This window comes from Dinoponera quadriceps, unplaced genomic scaffold, assembly GCF_001313825.1.
Source record: "Dinoponera quadriceps isolate SergipeBrazil2010 unplaced genomic scaffold, ASM131382v1 scaffold2414, whole genome shotgun sequence".
In the NCBI taxonomy this organism is placed as follows: domain Eukaryota; kingdom Metazoa; phylum Arthropoda; class Insecta; order Hymenoptera; family Formicidae; genus Dinoponera; species Dinoponera quadriceps.
The window spans coordinates 559879-573427 of NW_014556444.1; the positions used below are offsets into that span (position 1 = coordinate 559879).

The 13549-nt window shown below is 44.8% G+C and overlaps 1 protein-coding gene across 1 annotated transcript in view; it reads right to left on the reverse strand.

Moving 5' to 3' along the window:
* Positions 1–13549, reverse strand: part of LOC106747403 — a 95191-nt gene that overhangs the window by 32132 nt on the left and 49510 nt on the right. The gene's annotated exons all lie outside the window — the stretch shown is intronic.

A 13549-nucleotide genomic window follows, 5' to 3' on the forward strand; every position in this document is an offset into this window, starting at 1 on the left:
CGAGCGTAACTGCGCGCCGGGAGGGGGGGGGGGGGTATAGAGAAAGAGAGAGAGAGAGGAGGAGAAGGAGAGTGAGAGAGAGAGTCCGTGCCCTCGCGCGCGCGCGCGCGCTAGAGAGGAAGGGAGAGCGCAAACGAGAGAAAGCATTGCTGAACGGGCGGGAAGGGGGAGGGGAAAGAAATACGTCCGTATAGGTCGTTACATATGTATACGCGCATGTGCACGTATGTACACATTGCTATACACATATACATGTACGTACGTACAGGGAACAGCCCGTGTCAGGCCGTATACTCGCTGCAACGGACACGTATTATTCAGGCTGACACTTGTGCAATGCCTAGCGAGGGTAGATGCCCCCCCTCCTCCTCCTCCTCCAGTCGTGCCCGTCCTCCGGACTCGGGGCTGGCCTCGTGGCGAAATAAAAATGCGACGGGACGGGAATCCGCGGTGTTACCCCGCCACCATCGTCGTCGTCGTCGTCTGCGCCGCCGGCGAAAGACGTCGTCGTCGACGATGCCGGAGACGGTGACGAGAACGACGACAATGCGGCGCGAGCGCGCGCGTTTCTGATGCGCGGGAAGGAAATGTTATTTCTTTAGGACACTAAGTGACAGCCCGAGGGACGTTCGGAGGTATTTGCGCCCTGAACGTCGCGTCGGGGTGTCCACCGCGTGTGGCGCGACGTGGTGCGACGCCTCTCCGCGGATAGCCGCGTAAAAGCGGACGTTACGAACGTAAAAACACAGACGAGGGGTGCGGTGTGAAAACGAAGGGTGAGCTGCGAATGGAACGTACCGAATGCTGCATCCCCTTGATTATACAGCGCCGGCCGAATTTCGGATCGGACCGCGAACCCGACGTTCGTCGTGGATTTTTAACTGGGTACTCCGGTGAGTAAATTGATAATTGCAAGCCTCCGGCTTTGGACAGATAATTCGAAGTTGAAATTTACCGAGACGATGGACTTAAAAAAATGGAGATATTATGGTAAACGACGTCCGATCAAATTTACTTTGGAAGAAGGAGAAAAAAGGACAATTTGAATATATTAGGATCTTAAGATACACAATCATTTGAAGGATAGAAAGGACCGGTTGTTAGCGCGAATAAATTTTATATAAGAGATTTTATTTAGGATTTAATAGATTCCCCATGTAGGTTTGAAAGTCTGACAAATTAGTCGGCACGTGCGTTTATGGCACTGTCAAACATTTATCCTTCCATGTAATATTTATCGGATAGTAATCTAATAATTGTGTATCTGAAGAGTCTAATATAATTTGTTCTTTGGTTCTTCGTGGCGGCAGAGTGTCTGCTTACTTTCAATTTAAACAGTTGTAAGCATTTGTGTTGCGAAAAATACTGTCAAAGCCTCGGTAGCTGAATTAGTTAAGGTGTTCTGCCCGGCAAAAATGGAAAGATTCCAAATTCAACTCCTGACTTAAGCAGTATCTTTCGCAATATTTAAGGGAATCAATTAATGCTAATTAATTAATTAATAGTTTGGATATTTGAGATTTCATTAATATTAACAATTAGAATATAAGGTCGGTCTGACATGGAAAGTAGATTCTCCACATATACTGAGAAACCATTTAGTTGATTCGACTAAATGGCTTTCTCAGTGTACGTTTGAAGGCCTGACAATAGTCAGCGCGTGTGTTTACACCGTCAAACACATTTATCTTCCTAGATAAAATTGATTCGCATCATCAACCGCGCTCGACTCTTATAAATCTATGTTTCTAGTGAAAAAGAGAAATTTTCCAGAAAAGGGATTTGTCCCGAAGAAACGCACGCGATTCGTGGCACATCCTGTACTGGTTGCGCTGTCCTTTCGACGAGAACTATAGATGAAGTAATACGTCTCTCTTGGAAAACGCTTGACGTGCAATTCCCGATATAATTCCGGATACATCCGCCTCGGTACCTCCGCTCCGCGGTCATTACTTTCTTCCGCGCAAGAAACAATATTCTTCCGCTACCGGCCATTATTTGCATTGAGTAGACGTTTAAACGTGCCGGTGGAAAAATGGTGGAAGACGAAGGAGGAGACGGTGGAAAAGGAAGAGGAGGAAGAGGAGGGGGGAAGGATAGAGCAAGAGTGGAGCCAGAGGCATTAGTGGTATTGCCATACTATTACTCGCGCCCCTCCTAATAGCTCGCCCATTAAAGATAATGAACGTAAATTATGCGTAACGGACCGCGGTTAAAAAGGTCACTTATATCTACCGTAAAGGCAGCACCATTCTAAATTGGCCGTAGCTCTCACACCGCCCGACGATATGCGATTTCGACTGATACGCGCGGATAAATTGGAAATCGCAAAAGTGCGGTGCACGTCGCGCAGTTCGCGGTGGTCGGAGGGTCCCTTATGATTGGACCGTGCTGGGCGCGCGATGCGTCCTAATTTTTCCCGGGGGGGGGGGGGGGGAATTCAGGAAACAACGGAGGATGATATCACAGCTTTTCAATGTTCGAGGGATTAAATATCCCTGTGATTAAAGCTCGAAGAAATGAAATTCCCTCAAGTATCGTCAAATACGTCGGAATGTGAGCGATGAATAAGGCTGTGTTAATGCCCTGCCACAATTTGATCTCCCCATCACTAACTGGTTAATAAAACGCGTTCGTACGAGTGCGCGATCAAATAAGCAGATATGAAGGCATTCACATCGGTCATTGAAGAATTTCCGCTGGTGCCTCTCGAATTCGCCAAAATTCGTGCCTCGAGCAATAACGCGCTTGTAAATGCCCGCGTATCTTTTGTTCCAAGATACGATCGCGCATCAGAGACGCTCGCGCGATAGCAAACATCGCAAACAAACTGTCCAATATCTATCGTTAATGCACGTAACGAAGCGTTCATAAATCACAGCCTATTTACATGATGACACAAGACAGTTTCCCATCAGGTCCCACCACCCTTTGCGAATCCCTTATCGCCCGCGCGGTTTCGACGAGTTTGCGATCGCTTGCGTACCGAGGATTAGAGGCGAGCTCGCGCACACGCGAGGAAAGCGTTTCTTTCACGACTCATTTGCCACGAGGCGAATTCGTGATCCGCCACGATTCGCTCTCGCAGCGTACCTCGTTTCAGGCGTCAACTTTCCACCGTGTCGGCTTCCGACGCAACTGTTCGCGGATTAAACCGGATTTCCACGACTTCGCGATAACATCGCAAACGACCACTCGATCTCACCTCTCTCTCTCTCTCTCTCTCTTCTCTCCGTCGCCGATCGCCTTCCGATCTCCTCGAGAGGAAACGGGAAGAAAGGTTAAGCGCCGCATAAGATAAGGTCGCCGTGGAATTCCACCCTTCGTCGGTATTTCTCACGCGCGCGAGAGCGCACCCTTTACGTCCCCGACAAGGTTCTCCTCTTTATCTCCTCGCCCTCGTTCCCCGAGCCCTTCCCGTACTTCCGCTATCTAATGTTTATGGACGAGGTGATCCGACGCGCGCGCGCCGGTCGATCGCTCCTTAAGCGCGCCTTTCGAGATTTATTTCCGTCGTCAGGTTTCGCCCGGGCTCGTCGGGCGATAACGACAGACTTTACAAAACGATCGAGGCGATCCGTTACGACAGCGCGGCCGGCTACCCCGGTGACTGCATGCACCCGATACACAGTCGAGTGCATCGATTCATCCGCTAAAGGCGAACCGAACGCGGGCGGCGAAATAATTCAGCCGAGTCAGGTCATTTAACGCTTTGAAACTTGAATTCCTCCCCCCCCCCCTCCTTTCCCGCCCATCCTCTTCCTTCGTTAACGGAAAGGTTTTCAGGATTTGAGCAACTGCAAGGCAATTTAATTTCATCGAAGTTACTCGTTACATTCATGATTCATTCATGATTGTGCTGGGGATGTGCGAAGGAGCACAAAGCATCGATATTTCGTATCGATATTAATCGAAATACAGAGTACCGATATACTGATGTATTGATTAGAAATGCATCGGTATTAGAGAGTATCGTTGCTTTCGTCTTTTAGATATTACTGTGCTTGTTAATAATGATAAAATTCTAAATTCTATATATTATCAGAGAGAAGTCTGAAAGCGACCATGCCCGCATTTTTTTCGACGAGTCTCCTAAAAAAGAGCATGTAAACCAGGGAAGGGGACAATGCAAAATTGATAATATCGCGCCGATATCGTAAATAAAATCAGAAAAATATCGGCGTATCAGAAGTACCTCATTGGATGTATCGATATAAGTGGTATCGATATTGTTGATATTTCCATCATCTGTTGCATTCTAAATAAATATATATTATATATAAATGATTCAAATAACAACGTCGATTTCAATTACACGTCCTTGGCGACCTTCAAATCTGCTGTTATAAAATGTTCACACGTAAATTCTTTTACTTGCGATTAATTATTATATATCTTCGTACCAATTACGGGATGCAATTCCCGTGAATAAATGAAATGAAATAGCAGATGGCCGTGCATCAACATTTCATAGTATCGATATGAATCGAAACATCCCTAGTTCGCGCGCGTCACGTCTCGCTTCAATATAATCGCCTCGATATCATCAAGTGATATTAGAAAGAGCGTGAAAGGTGAACGGGGGAAAAGCGTAATCGAGGACGCGTGCGTATCCACGCCGCTGACTCACCGCGCTGTGCGTGTCCGTGTACAAGGGGGAGAAAAGGAAAGAAAAAAAAAAAAAGAATCGATCGCGCATCGCACGCCGTATCGCGTCCGTTGTTGCATTTTCATTTTCGAGGCACACGCACGCGAAATCCGAGCTCGGTAGTTTTCAGTGAAAATCCGCGGCGCAATCCCGATTTTATCTGGGGATCGAAGGACGACGACGGCGACGAGGATGTCGCATACGCCGCGTCAACCTGTAGAACGATTCGCGCGCCACGAACGAACTCACGGGCGAGATCGCGGTGGCGGAAACGCGAGCGAAACGGCAATATCGGACAACGAGAAGCGTCTCGTTACCAGGTTACTCCGACCTCCGTTTAACCGAGCCCGGTAAGAAAGTTGGATAGCTCGGACGGACGAACGAGCGAGCGAGCAAATAACAAGCGGGCGGAGATGCAGTCGCGCTCGGGTCGTAATTAAAACCGGCTGCTGTTTACCCGGGGGTAATGAAGGGGCAAACACACAGTTTGTCTCTGTTACGGAGATCCATCCCCGTCCCCGCAGCTGTACATCCCCGTTCGCGTTTAGATAGACGTACATAGATACGTCGCGAGAGCGTAGATCATCCGTCTGCTAGTGCGAGCCGGGCCGCAACACGAACTTAGCCGCGGCGGCAATTCTCGGCCTTCCACGACTCCGTCGGAACCGTGACGTTTTCGGGAAAACTTTGCGGCAGCCGTTCGCGACGCTGTTGCCGCTTGGCGTGAACCTTCCGAGCGGTTTAACGATTCCGAGCGCATCCGCAGCGCGACGGACCGGCGAGGGCAATCCTCGGCGCGACGTCGAGTCGCACGTGCGCGGTCACAACGTCGTAAGGTGCGTATACACCTACTATCTAAGGTACAATCGATGTACTATCACTGAGAAACAGTCAATAGTGATCATAGTTATTAGTATAACACTGCAAATCGGTAAAATTTCGCTGCAAGCCTATTAATAGCGTGATCCCACCGTAAAAATGTAACTGCAGAAAACAGTGAAAAAAATATATTATTTGTTCTTTCTCTTCTTATTATCTCAATCACACTCTTACGATATTCTCAGTGGGATTTGCTTGAGGTATTCTTAATTATGTTTAGTCGGTTGAATGTTTTATATTGTATTTGAATAACACGCTTATCCTGACGGGACTCGAACTCGAGAAACCTCTACGTCTTGAATCCGCTATCATACGATCTATACTAAATCCATATGATTGAATACATACACGATATGTTACATATGTAACATATCGTGCATGTATTCAATCATATGAATTTAGTATATTATAATATATTTCTGCTACGCGTAAAGCGATTTTCAATAAATCTCTCATCGACCAAAATCAATGAAGTATTAGACAAAAGAGCTAAGGGGAAGAGTTCCCATTAAAAATGAGTGAATACTCACTTATTATCGATAGCATATTGTTTCACTGATTCAATTAGTGACATTTTTACTGATTCGACTTAAGAGAATAGATGGTTTTGGTTGTTATATTTTGGAAATGTAAAAAATCCGAACAGAACGTTTCGGGCCAATTTGCTCATGACGTGGCTTATCAGATGGTTTTAAAGAAAGTTCTCGCACATTTAGACGCGAGTATATCACACGTTCGCTCTGTCTGTTCACTAGGTGTATACGCACTTTACGACGCGCACGTGCACCTTCGACGTCACGCCGAGGATTGCCTTGACCGGCTCGTCGCGCTATAGATGCGCCCGGAATCGTTAAACTACTTGAATACATCCCGGTCGCGGAAATATCTAAATAATAAATCATCTGAATAATGAATCGCGACGAACCCGCGAGAAGTTTTCGTACACTTCTCGCCAGATTCTCTAATATGCATTATGAGACACCGCCGTGGCGCGAGTGGACGACGAAGTTTTAATTCCCTCGGTCGTGCTTGGAAACTAGTTTTCTACGGTGTTAAGACTTTTAACATTCTTAACATTGCCGAAAAAAACGAAAAAGTCGACTAGCTCGTCGTGGGATTGCCTAACACGTGGAACGTAAAATAAGAGAGATAATTCGCGTCAAGTGTTAACATACGAGCGCGCATATAAAAAGTGCAGGTAATATGGAATAGTCCGGTAATATGAAATACCACCATTTCTAGTCTGTTAAGTGTCGCAACATATCAGATAACATTAGCTGCTGGATCACTAACTCAATCTAACCTACAAAGCGGCAGCCTAATACGAGATCGTGTGTAATAGGCTCGCTGGGTGTTAAATAAAGATAAAATGACGCTCGCGTTGTTGCGAGCATTAAATTGCTGTCCAATGCGTATACTCGTGGACAGAAAAGTTGTGACACTTTTTTATGAATATCACAACGCATGTTTTGTATCTAATAATAAGGAAAATGTATCTCCTGAAAAAAATTAAAAAACAAATTTTTCTATTGGACACAGAATGCGTTCCAAAATTTACCCCCAAAAAAATGTCACAATCTTCTTGTCCACGATTGTATGTTCAACTTTAAATTTTCTATCTCGATATTTTCATCAGGTGAGTTTTCAAACTTTTATTGAACTATCAATCTGTTTTACAGATTCGTAATCGTCTTCCGTTATATGTAAAATTAAGATATAGCTTTAATGTAATCATGTCACATGATATATCTTTCCATAGTGTATGATAAAAAAGTAAAAGTGGAGATGTCGGGTATTATGGAATAGTCCATGTTATTCGCTACTTTATAGGTATTGCATAATATACTCTATTGTTTCTTTCTTTCAGGATGCCAAAGAAGCATATATGTGACGTTGTTAAGAGAGATAAACAGTGGGATGGAACTAAAATGATTACATACATTTGTATGACATTATAATATTATTATAAGAATAAGAAAGTATAAAAATATAAGTTTATAATAGATTATAATATAATAAATATGTAATATAATAATTGTTTTAGATTATTCAATTATTCAATTATTAATATTCATCGAAATACGAGAAAACTTTTTTGCGAGATAAATGAGGTATTCCCTTTTACCCGACCTATTCCACATTACTCTTCCAAAATTTATCTTTAAAAAACTAATATAACATTAAACTTATTATAGATAAACAAAATCCGTTAGAGAGAGAAAGAGAGAGAGAGAGAGAGAGAGAGGGAAACACGTTATTAAAAAAAATACTTGGCGTTATACTCAATAAGAACTAATTTCAGTTATCTTCAATAGATATCGATTTATTAAAAAAAAAAATTCGGATATTTTACAATGTACACACTTCTTCTATATATCTGCGATTAATAACCGAGCGCAAGCTCACACACCGTTTCACGGCCAGGCTGATCATTAGCCGCGGCGAGAACACGCACGGGGGTGTATAAAATGCAAAATGTAAAATTCCCGTCGAGACGTGAACGCGGGCTTTTATCCGCGCGGTTGGGCGATCTTCGCGAGTGCCTAATTGCCGCATCGATTTTCGCTTAAGACTCATCCCCGGCGTTCATGCGTGCCCTACGTAAAGCCATGAAGGCGTACGAGCACGTACGCGCGCACATACGCGCAAGATGGGGAGGCGGAGAAAGTAGGAGCGAGGGGGGAGGGGAGTGGATGAATCCTTCGAACCGAACGAAATAAGCTAGATCCACCTGATCCCCTTATTCCCCGCCCAAAGAGATTGATATCGGCCGAAAGGGATGATGTTATTTTTGCTCGGCGCGGCTCGCATCCCCTAACGAGAGGGTCGTTTCGCTGCGTGAGCGGCGCGATAAATCTTCCAACGACGATCCGGCCAGCGCTCTCTCTCTCTCTCTCTCTATTCCTCTTTCTCTCTGCGCCCGCCTTTAATCCGCCTGTAAACGTAGCGCTCGCCGACGAAACGCGAGATAATCATAAACGAACGAGCCCGTGCATGCGGACGAGTGTGTACAGAAGGGTGACTTGACGCAGCGGGAATGTCGAGTGTGTCCGACTCGTGATGGATAAACTGACGCGTGAGGCGCGCGTCGTGTGTGTGCGAAAGAAAATGAAAGACGACGGAGTGACACACTTGACGATTAATCGGCGCTGACGCGTCGAATGATTAAAATTTTCCGGGAAAACGTCGCAAGCACGTTCCCCCTTTGTCTAAATCTTGTAATGAAATTTCATCGTGTGTACATTGCAAATCTAAGTGTAAATAATTTCACACACTTGTGTACATAAAGTCGTATAGTCATTTTTTTATGTGTATTATTTGTACGCGTGTTATCACTATGATTTTACACGCATAAATATGTAAAAATTACATTGCGTATTCACTGTAAATCCAAGTGCACAATTTTTACACACTTAAATAAATAAAATTATAGCAACACGCATACGCGTACGCGAAAAATGACTACATGATTTTATATAAATATGTAAAACTGCACACTTGCAGTGTGCAGTTTACGATCGTGAGATTCTAACGATGTCCGTCAGAAAATAATTTCACCGTGCGAAAAGATAACCTTTACAAAAATATTTCATCGTTTTTTTACTCCCATATGACCTGTTTTTGGCCAGTTTTTAATCCATTCTATCATTTTTTTATGCTTGTTTCTTATGCTCTCAAACACACACAGCTTATTAAGTAAAGAAAAATAATAAGTATGTGAATATTTTTTTAAAAGATTGCCTATTATCAATACACATTTTCCAGCTGATGAATGACAGCACGTTCCTTTTTTACTCAATTTCGTTTCAATACGGAAAGAAGCGTGATGAAAAGCTATGCATTTATTCGTGCTATTTCAAAATGTGCAATGTGAGAGCTTGTGAATGTTAACCAAGTATTTTGTACTCGTAGCTCAATGCACATTTATTCACTTCAAATTTACACAGAATTGTACATGTTTACTACTCAAAAATATTGAATAGTACGTTAATACCATTCGGATATACTCGTATGCAATCCGTTATAACAACTCGTTATTACAGAAAAGTGCCCTTTCCCGACCTAAAAATGGGGTCATACTCACTCAGCCGGATGCACGTTTTCACTATTCAAATTAACAATTTACGTGGATTGAAAACGGTGAAATATTTTAATGTATTCTATTCTGCAAGTATCATACGGTGTATATTTCCATTGTATATAATAGAAAATTAAAATAGCGATATCAGGTATTACGGAATTGTGCATATTACCTGTCATTTTTTTTTTATAAATATTGCATATTATATCCTATCGTTTCTTTCTTTCAAGATGTCAAATATATAATATAAATACATGATATAATAATTATTATAGATTATTCGATCATTAAAATATCAATCGAAATATGAAAAAAATCATATTATTTTTGTACACTATTTTCTCGTATTTCGTATTATAAATATTTTAATGATCGAATGATATATATCTATAATAATTATTATATTATATATTTATCGCATCATAATCTACTATAAACTTATATTTTTATACTTTCCGTTATAATAATGTTATACTATCCTATAAATGCAGTGCGCTTTTTCGCAAGACGCGAAGAACGTTTAACAGTACGCAACAGAAAGATGGAACTCGCAGTGCGAACAGGTAAGGTGCGAATTTGATAACGCTGGTAGAAATTAGCCGATCGCCCATTATCGAATTAATAGCCGTCGTGTTCTCGCGGTGAAACGTCGTTAACGTGCCACGTATGCGCACCGATAGGCGACGTGTATATCGGGCGCACGGCGTCGTGTGAGTGTGCGCTCTACGGGACGGAATTCAAGCGGTCGCAGAGCCAAGTTCGACGGCTCTAACGGGAGAGCCGAAGTTGGCTCGAACCGAGACAATTGGACGACGGCCATCGTCTTGAGCGACAGCGCAGATGCGGCAAAAATATTCACAATTACGCCCCGCTTAACGCCGTCGTCGCGTGAATAATAGACACCCCCCGGAGCCGCGCGCCCCCCTCAGCCGCTCAACGTTCCGCCATTACGTCTTTTTCGCCCATCCGTTCGCGGGGCCTCTTCTAGGAAATTCAACCGCTCTAGAAATTGGCACAAGGTTCCTGCGACAGCCATCTTACCCGTCGCGCATTCGCCATGCGAATTTTTCTATTTTCGCGCATCGGCGCACAAAGAGCAAAAAAGAGAGAGAGAGAGAGAGAGATAGAAGGAGAGAACCAGCACGTCGTTAATTAATGCACTTTTTGTGCATCGTTCAAGCTTCACCCTATTCTAAGAGTCGCGCATGAGAAGTGTAACTAACGTATTTTCGTACTGTGTTGGCAAGTCGCGATCTTCATCATGACGGATGCGTGCGGAAACTCGTCTGGCCGATCGCGTCTCATACATTCGCCTTTGCGGCCGCACGAACCTCCCGCTATTCTGGAAAGGAGAACTACGACGCGGTTTCGAATTCGTCAAGTGGTAAATAGCAATTTCGCGGGCGAATTTGCCGACGAATCCGGAACGGCGAATCGTCGCCGCGGCTGCTGTCCGATCGGGGGGAGGGGGGATTCGGCAAAATTCCGCGGCGAGACTATTATCGGGAAGCGCTCGTTTGAAAATATATCGGCGGCGTGCGTTATTTGCAATTCCGACGAGGAGGAGCAGCGGAGTTTGCTATTCGTCGGAGAGCGCGAGAGAGCCGGGCAATCACGAGCGGGGAGGGCGCGCGCGAGTTGCATAAACACGCTCGGACGGAGCGCGGCACGAACGAGTTGCAGCTGCAACCGGCGAGCGACGTACGTGACTTCGTATCCGGCGATCGTTAAGCTCCGAAGCCCGTCCGAATCGATCGTTACTTCCGATCGAACGAAGCGACAAATCATCGTAGCCGACGCGTCCGGCAGTTAGCGAGCGATTTACGTCCGCGATCCGCTCGCGGGAATTTTACAGTGACGCGCGCAACCGATCTCGCATCGGTGCGTTAACGCTGATAATATCGCGCCTGGCGGCCGTGATGATTGCGCGACGATCGGCAAATATCGCGCGGGGAGCTAAGTGTGCCATCGGCGAATCAGCGAACCGGCGAAATCGCTCCGAAAATCGCTCGGTCGTTCGTGCGTGACGATAGGGGGATAATTATCAAATAAGTAAACGATTAATCGATCGGTGGGACTTAATGACGCAGCGGTCGGCTGCAATCACGCGGGAATAAGCGTCCGTACCGATCTTCTCGATTCCGCCATGTAAAGATAATTCCCGTCTATTCACGCGTATTATATTTTACGCGGAGCGGATAACGAGGCTTCCTCGGGGCTGCTTCAAGATCTCATCTCGAGTCTTAATGAACGGGTATGTCTCCTCGGACGGAGAGTGCCCGCTCTTAAAACCGGGTACTCCTCTCGCCTTCTCTTTCTTTCTCTACTTAGCGAGCGTAATTCTTTTTCGTAACCCCATTTCGTTCTATCGCGAAACCCATGTTCGAACGTGAACTCCACTCGCCCGCTATTGCACCACTTCTCTCTACATTCGTCCTCTTGCTTCCACATCAAAACGTCCGAAATTGGACAAGAGCCAAGAGCAGTCGACCACCGTCCGAAATGGGCGTCCTTCTCTTCTTTATCTTTTCTGCTTTCCTCCTACCCGTATCCAACCATCAATTTATCCGTCCATCCTCTGCCTTTCTCAAACCCCCCCCCCCCNCTTTCTCTCTCTTCTCTTCCGCTTCTCTCGACTTTCGCTAGCACGATGCGAACAACCAATCGCGAAGAAACGATTGTTTACCCATTTCACAGGCGGTTTCGTGCTGACTCCGTTATTATTTGTCATCAATAATAAATCGGTTCATGCGAAAATAAAAGTAACGCGCTGCGACAGCGGACTCGAGCATGAGACACGTCTATCGGTATTATTGTTAAAGCTACACCGCGGTTTGCAAACTCGACGACGTTCGGTTACTTTCAATTTCTCCGTCAATTTTCCCTTTGAGAGTAAAGGGATAGAAACTTGCCCGTCGGAGTCTGAGCGGTGTCTTAAAATAGAAAATAAAAGAGAAAAAGTTTACATAAGGGGAAATAGTCGGCGCGATATTTCAGGTTGCGCGCGTGTCCAAGAGAGAAAGAGAGAGAAAGAGAGAGAGAGAGAGAGAGAGGCAAAAATTTCCATAAAATAAAGTAAAAACAATTTTCAGAACGTGTTGGTTTCCGACGCGTATTTTTCTGAATTAAATGTAATTTGTTTTATATGATACTTGATACAGGAGGTTATTGTTATTGAACTTTTGAGGGTTCAACAGTAAATTCAAACAAACAAGAGCAAACGGAAATATCATCATCGCCGCGATAGCAACAGAATTGCACCAATATGTAGAAATATGCGTTTCAAGCGCATGATAAAAGCCCCATGCAAATTTAAGGCATTGTGTAGTGGTTCTGATTTTTTCCCTCCCTCGCCCTCCCGCCCTCCTTCCCCGAAGCCACAGAACCACGGTGAAATTTACACAACACGTTTTAGCGGTGAATATCGATCGGAGCCCGCTCGAGATCGCCCTTGGAGAGCTTTTTTACGATATTTTATTTCCAATAGAGAATGTAATACCGAACTACTAACGAGGGTCGGCGACATCGAGCGAAGCGTGTTTCGGTTGCAGGCCGAACAACCGAAACCAATAATTGGTGAACACAACGTCGAAAGAGCCCAACCATGTACCGAGCGTATTACGCGGGGAAAAAATAAAGGGGTGAGCTAACAACCACCTATTGTTCCCGAGCGTGGTATTATCAGCGCGATGTTATTATTGCTTAAAACACCCCTAAATATTAACAATATTTAAATTCTCTCGAATATATCGACGGATATATCCCGCATGTACGCGCGCGGCACCCGCGATATATCATCGCACAAAAATGCGAGATACGTACGATGGAAGTTTATTTCTCGTAACCTCGTACGGCAAAGCGGGTTTTTCGATATAGGCGCGAGAAGACGTTGGGAACAAAAACATCTCGACGCGAAAGCATCGCATAAAAGAGCGAACGAC